Raw genomic sequence first — 12730 nt, 5'->3', positions numbered from 1 at the left:
TGTGAATTTTTCTGCAGAACAAATGTTTTGCTTTACTTCTGGGTAGACCATGGAGCTGGCATAAAATATGGTATGCTACTATAAACAAGAGGCCAAGGATTTGCTTAGCAAACATGTTGTGGTTTCATTCACAGAGCAGTTATCACAGGAGAAATGGGTTGGCTGCTATGATATAGGTGCATGGATCAAGAGCTTATGAATCCTTCTGCCATTTTGCAGATGAAACCTTTTGCTGTTCTTTGAAAGTAATAGTTTGAGTGTTTGGAAACTGGATTTTCTTCTGGGACCATACAGAATTTCTGCCTTTTTGCTACTTAATTTAAGTTTGAGGTCTTAAAGCTAGATGAGATAAGTACAGTGCTCATGGTGAAGTAGCTTTTTGCACTCTGAAAGGGAAATATACCATTTTGTGTCTCATATTTCTCTGTTTACATAGCAAAAACTTAAGCAAATTTGAAAATTGAAAGATTGCAATGATTTTCCTAGATTCTGTACAATCACTCAAATATAGAATGAAAGTCAAAGGAATGGCTAAAGAAAGGCTATGGAAATCTTGTGTGTTTGCCTCCTTCTGTGTTTGCTGAGGTTGAACATCATAAGATGCTTACAAGTCACTGTGTGACATTGCTGGTGCTGTGGGAAAGGAGCTGGTGAGCAGCTGAGTGCCATTAATTTTAATATAAATCACTGTGACGTGTAGGAGTACAGTCTACATCTCCTCTTCTTCTCTACTTTCTGAGTGATCCTGCTAAATTTTCTAGACAGGGGGGTGTTTAAGGATGCGGCTTTGTGCTCGCTGCAGGTCCAATGTTTGCTTGGCCTGCCGTGCTGATGCAATGTCTCTGAATTGGTCTGGCCCCAGACTCTCCTTCCTGCTAGGAAAAATAAAATAATAAAACAGAAGTTTCCAAGTGGATCATAGTGGTGTTCTTAATGCCACATTTCACTCCAACACCAGCAGCACTGTTGGACCTTGTTAAAGCAAATTTACAATTGCCTGCTTCCTTAAAGTATTAAATTCAGCGATTCCTTCTGGCTTGTTTCTCATGGTAAGCTTTATGAAAGTGTTCAGAAATTTCAAATAGTAAAACAGCCTAATAAAAGAAGTTTGTGTATGCGGAGAAGTCTGTTTGCCTGAATTTGCTGACGAATCACACCATTCCCTAAAGCTTACTCCTGCACCAAATTGATTACTAGGTAGCTGAATTTGGGGGATAAGGTGGAGGTTAATTCTGATGGATTACCAAAGCTCTTTTCAATTTGGTGTGTTTCTACCACAAAATATTCTATTATACTGGAATATTGTTTTCATGATCTGTAGGATGTGCTAGTGGGCAAATCTTAATCTCAATCTCACTCTCTAGAGTGGCTTTGTTGTTTGAAGTATGTTCCTTAAAAAATATATATATAAAAAAAATCAAAAATAAAAAAATCCGATTCTTGTCCAAAGTCTAACTTCTTCACTCTGCCAAATATGGTTGGAAACTCATGAGAACGTATCTCCTGTGAGACTTCTGGTGTTTCCTGCCTCAGCTCATGTTGTAAATGTCACAAGCACTTACACAGCTTTTCATGTGGTATTTCAACACCACTGCTGCCACGCTCAGCCAGATCCAGTGGCAGAGATGCTCAAAAGCACAAATCATTGAAGAGGGTGGAAAGAAACAGAATGGTTCCTTGTAGAGGCTGTTTTCTTTATTGTTTAATTTGCCTTTTTTTTTTTTTCTTTCTATAATACTGGCATATAATCTGGATTTGAATACTAAGTAGAAATACTGTTGTTAAAATTTCACTTTTTCTACTTTTTCTTTGCCACAAGCTTGAGCATGAAAGACCCCCGCCAAGGCTGCTGGTGGAGTACATCTTGGTGCATCTGCCCAAAGGTGGCCATAGAGGTTGGGTCTAATAATGAAACGCTGCAGAATAATTCAAAACACAGGAAATGTTGACTTCAGTCCTGGACCTTTATTCCCGTATTTTTTAAGACCATGTGATATTTTGTGTAACCAAAACCAGTACCAGGTTGGTGCTGTTGACTCAGAACGGTCCCGAGCAGCCAGATTTGTGGCTGGCCAAGGGGAAGGGTAGCGACTGGTCAGGTTAAGCAAACCTCTCATGGTTTCCCATTCGTTATTTGAAGGCTTGTCAAGTTATGGAAAAGCATTTTAATTAACAACTCACAGACTTTAAAATAAAAATCAATAAGGTGCACATATTTCTTTAAGTGATGTCCAGAGTTTGCCTGCAAAGTTACAGTTTGACAGATTTCCATTAAGTTTATTGGCTTGAGATGATGTGATTGTGTTTTAATATGAAGAATTAATAAAAGATATATGAACTTATATTTATATAACCCAGTACAAAAGGGTCAGTGCATTTCCCACTCTAATTTTCTTCACAGTTTAGATTTAAATGAATTTGATTCTTCAAGGAAAAGCATAATGACATAAAGACATAACCCCACACTCTGACTCCCACCACCCGCAAGCACACACGTACACCACACACACACAAAAAAAAAAAAAAAGAAAAGGAAGAAAAAGAAAAACAAAACATAGACTATCTTAATTTCTGTTGGCTTTATTATTCTCTAGATAAAAGGCTCCTCAACATAAAATGAGAACTCTGAGATCAAACTTTTAAAGAATTCACATATTTACATCAATTTTTAAAAAGTTTTATAACTAATGAACTCAGATTTCTTTTGGCATGGCATAAAATCCATTTGTACAGTTTTTAATTAAGAATGCAGCCTACGCAATTAAAATTAAGGGTAGAGACTTCATCAGATGTCCTGTGAGAACCCCAGTCGAAAAAATTATGTTAATGCTGTATGTCCTAAAAGCATTCTCTGAACGTTGGAAACACTTTATGAGGAATTATTTCTGCTATACAATGAGGATTTATTTAAAATTGAAAATTAAGAGCTTTTAATTTTGGAGTGTTAGGACCTCGTTTATCACTAATCACTTTGGCATTTGCTATGCACTTACAAATCAGATAAGATCATTTAAAATTCTGCATTTTCTGGAAAATACGTATATGTACATAAGCTTATATGTATATGCGTATAAACTATATATATATGTTGAGACTTGCACCCAATCTATAATGCAAATAATGTACATGCAGTCAAGGGAATTCCTAATGTGAATTTTAATATTTAAACTAACAAGTGTCATTATTGGGAATATTAAGACACTTCTTTGTTGAAATAATTAAAATTAGATTTGAAATAATGAATGAAATGGACACATAAAAATATAAATAACTCATTTCAAAGGCTCCCCTCAGTTGTATAGGAAAGTGAAGTTTAATGTCTTTGGAAGGTGTTAAATGAATATCCTAGAAAACAGATTTCTCTTTAGGAAGTGGTGCAGTGTGATCAATAATGGGACAGCTTTTCCCATTTCCAAAACTCTCCAGTTCAGACTAGAAACAACTCTTTAGTTATGACTGCTATAGGGCTTTTCAGTGCTGGAGACACACAAGGAGGAATACAGATAGCGAGCCCAGAGCATGTGCAAGGGAGATGATACCAAGACAAAACAGAAAGACATGTGATACGCTGTTATGCTGAACACTTGCTTCACATTGGGTGCAGGGATTTTCCTTCTTTTTTCTTTTCTTTTCTTTTCTTTCCTTTTCTTTTCTTTTCTTTTCTTTTCTTTTCTTTTCTTTTCTTTTCTTTTCTTTTCTTTTCTTTTCTTTTCTTTTCTTTTCTTTTTCTTTTTCTTTTTCTTTTTCTTTTCTTTTTTCTTTTCTTTTCGTCCTGTCTTGTCTTGCCTTGTCTTGTCTTGTTATTTTTTTTTCAGCATAACTTAATGCAATAAAAATGTTTTATATTTAGAAGAGTAACAGGGGAGCTGAGGCTTAGCTTTGGAAGGCAAGCCAAATTTCATAAGGATTTTAAAGTGTAGAATAAGAAGGTTTGGCTCACAGGAGAAGTCATTTCCAAGCCAAAGACCTGACATGAATATATGTGCAAAGAAGCAAGAGAAAGACAGGTTTGAAGGAGGAACATGATGGTGGTGATGGCAATGAACCAGGCAGGAAGCAGCTCAGGATACGGTGGCCACGATTCACGGTGAGCTGTAGAACATGCAGACCCAGACCCCAGAGGATGTGATGGTCCCCCTTTTATAAAACAAAACCAAAACCAAAAACTGATTCAGGCTGAAACCTCTGTGTATTAGCACTTGAATTCAATAGTTTTTGGTTGTGGAAGGAGAGTAGAATAAGGTGCTTTTCACTCAACAGCAAGGTCACCAAAATTCAGTTGTGATTCTCAGCATGATTAGTTTTGTGTTCTTATTGCTGTTGCTTATAGGCAGTAGAGCTCATAAAAACAAGTGTTTTTTATCTTTCGTTTAGCCAGCAGTCATTAGTCAAAATGAAAAAAAAGATGCCCACCACTGAGTTATAGGTGGCTCTTATCTTTAGAGAGGCTAGTCAACAGCTCCCAGCTACATCATAAATAGCAAAACTCTTACATTGCAACCACCACAGAGGTGATTCTGATCTAATTTACATCCATTTTACATCATTTTACCCCCCCTTTTTCTTTCCTTTTTTTTTTTTTTTTTTTTTTTTTCCAGTGGAGCTGCTCGAGATTTACGTGCTTATGAACCAGAGAGAATCAGGCCCTCAGATAGATGTGTATAGCCAAAGATAACATTCTGGCCACAAACCTCATTTTTGTCCTTTCCTCCACCCACAAACCAATAAAATTACACAAGGCCTGAGCCTGAGAGGCCTCCAGATCTGGGCCAAAAATAAATACAAAAATACAATAAAATTTTAATGTGGGGGCCTCGTGCAATCTTTAACTAGTGCAATATTTAACTGTATGAACAAAAGATGAAACAACAGCCAAGAAATACATTTCACCTATAATTCCACTGAATATAGGAAGAAAGACCAAAGAAAAGGAGGAAAAGCCATTCCATAAAATAATAGTAATACTCAGGAACTTTAAAATACCCATAAAATTACAGTACTAAATTATTAGTGCCCATATTAGATATGCTTTGAGTTTGTCAGAAGCATTTGATGAAAGGTTGTCAAGAGTTTCAAAATGAGTGGAATAAAGTTAGGCCAAGGAAAAAGAACCATTAGGAATATTAAAAGCAACGTGCCTGATCCCCAGTGCGATGCTCGGAGAGACAAACAAGGCATGGCTTGGCCCCCAGGACTGTGCTGCAGAAATATTGAGGAGTTCCTGCAGTGGGTGAAGGTTTGATTTCCTGTGGTGGCCTCCCCAGGGGATGGCGTTGGGGGTGTCGTCCTCTAGCCTCACCGGTGCGGAGGCATTGCTGAGTCACTGCCCAAAAGAAGGACAAAAATCTCCTTAGTATCCATCCAGAAGTTTGAAAAACAGCATTTTATGAATACTTCAGTCCACCCTGAGCAGCCAAAGCAAACCAAAGCAAACCAAAGCAAACCAAAGCAAACCAAGACATGGGGGTAGCACCGAACCCCAAGCAGTCCTGCAGTGATATCTCACTCCAAAGTTCTGTACAGTTTCTCCTTCAGGCATTCCCAACTTGCTCAAATCTGGGTGAAGCTCTGAGACTTTAAGAGAAAAACAGTACCACAGTACAGAAAAGCCTGGGGTTAATAAAGAGAATGAAAAACTAGGTATTTTTCCTTCTAATTAAGACCCTAAATGTTGCCACTGATCTGAAAGGGTTATTGAGGCCAGCTCGGTTTCGCAGGAGGAAGGCGTGGGCAGGGCTGTTGTAACTTCAGGGCAATTCCCTTCAAAACTGTAAGTCAGAGCTTATGCCAGAAATATATAGAACTTATTTTAATGTAATGACTAATAATTTATACAGCTGGGTGATCTAGTCTGATTCTTCCTAAGCTCTTACCCTTATTTGGCAAAATACCAAAGCTTGTGTTTTGCTTCAGTATAATTTTAGGCAGATGCTTAAAACTAAGCACATCAAGATCTTGTTGACAGAAGCACTTTAATTACTATGGTCTGATAATGAGAATATTCAAATTTTATGTTGATCCACAGCCTTATAGTTTACAGACACATTCAGAAACTGTACCAGAAGAGGCCCTTTCTATCATGAGTGATGGCTTTAATTTTAGCACTGCTGGACAGTCCAGAAGGTCACTACACTGGTATTTGTCCATTATATCCAGATTTACCTTTGGCTTGCTGGACCTTGTGTGCATCATTTCATCTGCTTGTGCCTCAGTTTCTTCAGCCATAAAAGCTAGAAAATGGACTCGCACAATCAGAAAAATGCTGACACAGCTGAGGTGAACAGTTGGAAGCAAGAACCAGGTATTATCTCTACTTCTGCCTCAGGTAGAATTTTTTCCCGGGGTTATTAGGTAATTGATAACCACTCAGATAGAAATAGAGAAATGAAAAAAGCAGTAGGCACATAAGCTTTTTTTTCTTGATTCATTTTCCTATGTTTAACCTGTAATCTATGAATAAAAGTAACTATACTGTCAAAACCAGAGGTGCTCAGAAAGTGGTGATCGCTAAAGGTGAGTGCGCACCCTCCCGACGGAGATGTAGTGCAGGCAGAACAGCCACAGGCTGCACACTGTGCCATCAATTCCCTTCCAGACCATGACCTGGAGAAATCACCTTCAAGTTGACAGGGGCTTAGGCAATATTTCAGAATCTGGTCAAGATTTTACAACACCAGATACTGTTTCATTCTCCGGGCTTTTTCTGACCAAAGAATTTTTAACTAGGGCAAACTGTCAAGTATGCAGCGGTTTTGTAAAGCAGACTGCAAGCCAAAGAAAACTCGGCCGAGAACACCACATTTATTGATAAAGGGCCTGCACGGCTGTAACGAGATGGGCAAATGCTGTAGCAGGGGATGGTATGGCTGGGGATGTGGGTTTGCAGGGCACGGCTGTGCTGGTGCTGTGCCGCTTCCCGGTGAGGACTGTTACCACGGCCATAAAGTCATTTGCTGGCTTCAGAAAGCTGCTGTTGCTTTGGCGCAGAGCGCGCGCGGCTGTAAAAACGTAAATCAGCACAGATGCAAGTTTGCTCGAAGACTTTTCCCATGCTGGAGCATTTTCACGTTTCCTGCCAAAGACTGTGTTGCAACCTTTGGCATGCGAGTGTTGTAAGGTTGTTTTTTTATACAACTTCGTGATAATCAGGAGCCAGAGCTCATATTGTAGCAATCTTGTGGCACTTCGAGTTCAGCCATTCAGCAAAAGTTATGTATTTCTTCTACTGGTTAAATGAAATGCCTCCATTTTTCTTAATTGTTTCTGACATTTCTCCCATTATTCCCTGAGCCTCCTCAAAGGACGTAAATAGCTCGTAATTCTCTTGCGAAAGCAAGTGTGAGCTGCAGAAATATAAACACCACAGCATTGCTATAAGCTAGTTCTCAGAATATGGATGTTGGGCTGCAGAAAACGAAGCAATCGACAGAGATCAAAAATCCATCTCCGATACGGTTGGTGTGGCAACTAAAAGAGTTGGGCTGATTTCTCCTCTTCCAGATACCCAGAACTAAACATCAGGAACAATTAAAAAATTGTGGTCTTTTGTAAATTACTCCCAGAAGAAATCTTGGAAATCTTTCATTTTAGTCATTTCGGTCCACTGAACCATAAAGCTATTATGAATGAACAAAAATACTAGAGAGAAAATTGAAATACAACGGTAATTAACAATATGAATATATCAAAATAAAACCCAACTGGCGGGATGTGGCCATCAGACACTTTCACACTGTGGTGACCGCAGCCAGGTAGGGCACCTCTGATTTCATACTTTCTCCCCAAGAAGGGCACCTCTGGTTTCATACGTTCTCCCCCCAAAGCGACCAAAATCTGAGCAGCCCCAAGTGATGGGAGTGGGGGAGAAGGGGGGGGCGGGAGGTTCTCAGAATTTCTGTCTTTCTCAAAAGCCTCGTAGGTACAGGCAAGGTGTCCATCTTGTTTACCTTAGAATAATAATTAATAATTCTCATTTTAGGATCTTCCTTTCTGTTACCATATGCTAAATGTCAACAAAGGATTATAGGAAAAAAATCATTGAAAATGTGCAGCTATCACAAATAGAGATTTCCCTATGGGTTCTCTAATACTTTACAGACAAATGTTAAAGATTTATTGCACATGAACATCAAACATGGTTTTACTACAGTTCTCATTTGGATCAAATTGACACATTTTACATTCTTTTTAGCCTAATGAGATTCTTTCTCTACACATTATATTCCAAGTGACCTCGTACATTAAATTTGTGGCATGGAACAAACTCACTGATATAACAAAGCCCTTTTCTTACCAACTTTTGTATGTTTTACAAAAAGAAAAGAAAGAGTTTAACAAAATCATATCCTGAGCATTCATTTTCTAATTGCTGCTTAAGATAAAGTAATGTATGTACTGTGCAGGTTAGCATATTATGCCAAATTTTCATTTTTCAGTATTCACAGTTCACTATTCTTTTGAACTTTGATTGCAGTCTGAATACTCACAAGTTCAGACATAGTCCAAATTTTTAAACTTATGCTTAAAATGTGAATTGGTTTCTGCTCATAGACAAAGCTCCTGGAAGGATTTCGCCTTTGGTGTTTAGAATCAGGCCCCCAAAACTAACCAAAACCTGGTAGCTGGAGTGTGACTTCTGATAGCAATTCACTGCAAAAACCTTCCCGGCAGCTTTGCACAGTGCAATATTTGTTTTTGCACATGATTAAGTGATTAAATAAAAAAATCTGTACTGGAAAGTAAATTTTTTTTTTTTTTTGGCTTATCAAAGTGATTAGTAATGGAATGTAAGTTTTTAACACTGTGCTGTAATGTTGTACCAGGAGAAGGGAGCAGATGACCTTGAAAGGAGGTGAAAGGAAACTAGAAAATGTTAATTAAAATTATTAGTGCTGTTTGAGGTGCTTATCTTGTTTACTGCTAAGGTGTTGCTCCCTTCTGCATAATTAGGGGTAATTTTACTTACTTTCAAGTCTGTAATTTTAAATATCACAAAGTTTTATCTTCCAACAAGAAGTAATTCATTATTGGTTTGTATGTAACTGCTTGATGTTTTAATCAATATATGCAACTTCCAGAAAGTCTGTTAGAATTTGTCAAGAGGTTTTATATATCTTTTATACTGTAGGATTAGGTATGGTATATGAAGCCGAAATCCCATTTAGTAATGAAATTTAAACATAATTCTGTGTTTATGATGTGAAGATATATTTTTGCTTGATCTGTCCTTTTACGTTTCCCTTTACCCATGATTATTGGAGGACAATGATATCTGGAAAACAAACCAGAGTGAAGTTAAATCCATTTGAACACAAAAGAGTTACTGTCAGTTAATCCTAATAGAGACAATACCGATTTTTTAACTAAACTGCTTAAGAAATGAATATGTCTTGCATGCTTTCAATTTGTTTTAAATCCTAATATGCGGAGCTCTTTGCTGTTGTCTAATATTTGCATAAAATATTTAATCTTGTACTTTAAATTAATGATATTAAAGGTCTAAATGTTTGAAAAATGTTGTTGTCAGAACAATGTAATCTTTTCTCTCCAGACTTCTTCATATAATTGTGGTGCCCTTATCCTAATATACTTGTAACCTTCCTCTGCATTGTCCTGCGCTGAATGTACTCTGCCAGGACTTTCTTAATTTAGAGATTTCTCTACTTTATTTTTTAATGTTAAGCAGTGGGGCGGGGAAGCTCCTCTGCTTGTCAGGACTTGCGGCAGAATGAACTAGTTCCCAAAATGGGCTGCGAGATCGAAGGGCACTAATGGGGGGCTGGGCATCAGCAGGTGGTGGGATGCAGGGATGGGAGTGGTGAGTGCCATGGCCCTGCTCCTGGCTGGCTCCACTGGCATGAGCAAGGGGCACTTTTAATTTTGCCTGCTGTAGCAGTTGTGATAAAAATATCGCTGCTCTTTTATCTTCAGCAGAGCAATTAATGACATGCAGGGTACTTGAAGTCCCGTAATTTTTTAACCACTGGTATAGTAGGTAGAAAGAAGCATACCATTGCCATGAGGCTTTAATTAAACCATGAAAAAAAATGGAAAATGTCTTCAGGAGTACATATTAAAATAGGCAAGTAACTTCAATTCATTTTCTTAAATTTATTGAGTACTGAGAAGGTTGAAAGTTTGCTGGCTTAATGTAATAACTTAATACAGAAGTTGTGTAAGGGAATATACCCTTGTTTCTTGTGTATGCTTCATGAGTCAACTGTGCCTACAGGTGGGTTTAGCTGAAGTGGTGCAAGCAGGTCATTAATTAATTAAAAAAGCCAAAACCAATATGCACTCTGTGAAGCACAGGGAAGTAGGGGGTTCAGGAAAGTTTGTGGAGCCCCATTGCTGCTATGGGGCACAGGCAAGCTTGTGCTCTCCATTGCCTACGTGGGGAAAGGATTGATGAAGGTGATCCTAGAGGAAGAGTTACAACCAGGAGTCTCAGTAAAGAACCAGCAGGTGCCCATGGTGCAATGCTTACACTTTTGTGGATGGAAAGGGATTCAAGGTATTTGGTGTCCACCTGCAGTTACCTGTGTAAAATAAATACAGTGTGTTGTAATGTAGCTTGTGCATGGACTAAATTGTCGCTGCAAAAGCAGCAGATCTTTAGCATCACAGGGCAGTGCCCAGGCCCCCACATGGACCCGTGTTTCTCCCAGTGACATCCCACTTGCTGACTTCTGTGGCTGAGCAGAACAGCCGCTGTCACTGCTGGGGTGCCGCTGTAGATGTCCGGTGTTGGCTTCCTTAATTCCTCAGTTACCACCTCCTCGGTGCTGCAAGAGCCCCTGCAGCTGAGCTACTCTGACAGCAGGTGCTGCCAGCCCGGGGAGGCTGCGAGCAGCCGCCAGCCAGAGCAGAGCCTGGACGCTGGCACGGCCAGGAGGGTCCTGCCAGCACCGGGCTCGTCCTGGCTCCTCTCTTACTCTGGAAGAGCTGCTGTTTCATGGTGGCTGCTCAAAAGCAGGAGTTACAGCATAGCAGCCAGGTTGGGGAAGAAAAAGAATTAATTCAGCTTGGAGATACAATAGACGAGGAAGGCAGTAAGGCAAAGAGGCACATGAAGAATCTCAAGAGCAGAAGACAGCAATATTTTCAGGGATTTATGTGGCACTAAAAGGGATGTATTATGGCAAGTAGATGAAAGGACATATTATACTGCCATATTTGATGCATGGCCACATAATCACACTAAACTGAATTTTGAATAAGAATGGAAGAAGATTCCTGTAGTCAATTGGAACTACAGGGAGAATTTAAATAGTAGCCCTAATAATATGAGGAGCTGCTCTTCTCAGCGGCATGAGGTTAACATCGGTACTCCTGAGGAGGAGAACCATGGAAAATTTAATGGCACAAGTTGTCAGAAATCCCTTGTTTTTGTGGCAGAGTGCACAAGCGCCCAAGCTCTGTCTGTGGTTCACAACACAGCGCTCCCAGCACGGGGTGGCTGCAGCCATGGGAAGAGGTGTGCTGAGACAGCCACTCGCTTTCTGCACCACCCTGCTCTTCCTTCAAAGACCCCCCCAGCCAAACGGTGGTGGCACCCAGGCATTTTCTTTGATTCCATTTGGCTTGCCCAAAGAAGACCAAATCCTCCAAGTGCAATGCCAAGGTTGATGAGTTTCACCTGCACTGTCCCCAGATCTGTGCCAGAGCACGAACCATGCATGCTTACCCATCACTTAGTCCAGGATCCCGTGAAAGGCCCATGAAGCAGAGAAAAGCTCTAAAGAAACCTGGTCCAAGTCTCATATTAGTAACAAAGCTCCAAACCTGGGCAGTTTGGGGCTGTTTGTTCCAAACATTTCAAACAGTTCCAGTGACATCTAGTGGGGAGGAAACCCCTGTGAACGGCTCCAGCCTTACGGAAAAATCCCATTATCCTTTATTTTCTTTTAACCCACTGGGCAATAGTTTCCTACTGAAAAAAACTCAGCTGTGGTTTGTGTGCCATACACCATGATTGAAAAATAGTTTCATAGTCCACTGAGAATTTCTCCTTTCTGGAAACATTTCATATATTAAGGACCATTTGGAATTTTCTCTGGGACATTCCGCTAGATCTAAAATAAACTCATGAAAGAAGGTCACATAGTCTTAGGAAAAAAAAAAAAAAAAAAAAAAAAAAAAAAAAAAAAAAAAAAAAACCTCTTGGAAATTTAAATTACTCAGAAAAAAACAATAAAAATCTCAGTCCAATAGTTGCTACCCTATTAAATATAAATGTAACTAAATATAGTTAAAGTGATGTAAAATTACCTTGGAAGCAAAACCAGGTCATCTTTCTTCCCTCTCATCTCACGCTGTCCTCTGCACTGCCTCCCTGCCCAACTTCAGGACATTTTTCTTTCTGGCCTTACCCATGAAATGAAGAAGAGGCTGCAAACACCGATCACGCTTGGCTTACTCACACAGCAATATTTTTCTTTTATTTCAGTCAAGCTGAGCAAAAGTCCTTTCTGAAGCGCTTGATTCCCTCAAATCCTTTTACTCCCTCCTCTTTGGGCACTATGCAGTGCCAACCAGGTTGTTCTCAGTTAAGAAGCAGCTCAAATTTTAGGCTCACAAGACACAGCTCCATACAGCAAATGTCACTGCTGAACACGTTTCCTGAACAAGGCAGTTTTATCACCAAGGTATATGATCATTTGTAGAAACATGGCACTGTGTTAACAGGGAAAGTTACTAACATCAGAGAGGTGGTCATTCAAAGTTCAGA

General features: G+C 39.4%; 1 long non-coding RNA gene across 2 annotated transcripts; it reads right to left on the bottom strand.

Moving 5' to 3' along the window:
• Positions 1–3786: 3786 nt before the first annotated feature.
• Positions 3787–12394, bottom strand: LOC121072884. Of its 2 annotated transcripts, none has more exons than XR_005821429.1 (2): positions 12271–12394; positions 3787–5323 (listed from the first exon to the last, which is right to left on the bottom strand). It is a non-coding gene; the product is annotated as an uncharacterized LOC121072884 (long non-coding RNA). The 2 variants fall into 2 exon arrangements; XR_005821428.1 differs by lacking the exon at positions 12271–12394 and adding an exon at positions 5445–5619.
• Between the last annotated feature and the right edge of the window lie 336 nt (positions 12395–12730).

Source organism: Cygnus olor, chromosome 7, assembly GCF_009769625.2.
Source record: "Cygnus olor isolate bCygOlo1 chromosome 7, bCygOlo1.pri.v2, whole genome shotgun sequence".
NCBI lineage: Eukaryota > Metazoa > Chordata > Aves > Anseriformes > Anatidae > Cygnus > Cygnus olor.
This window is presented reverse-complemented; position numbering and strand designations above follow the sequence as displayed.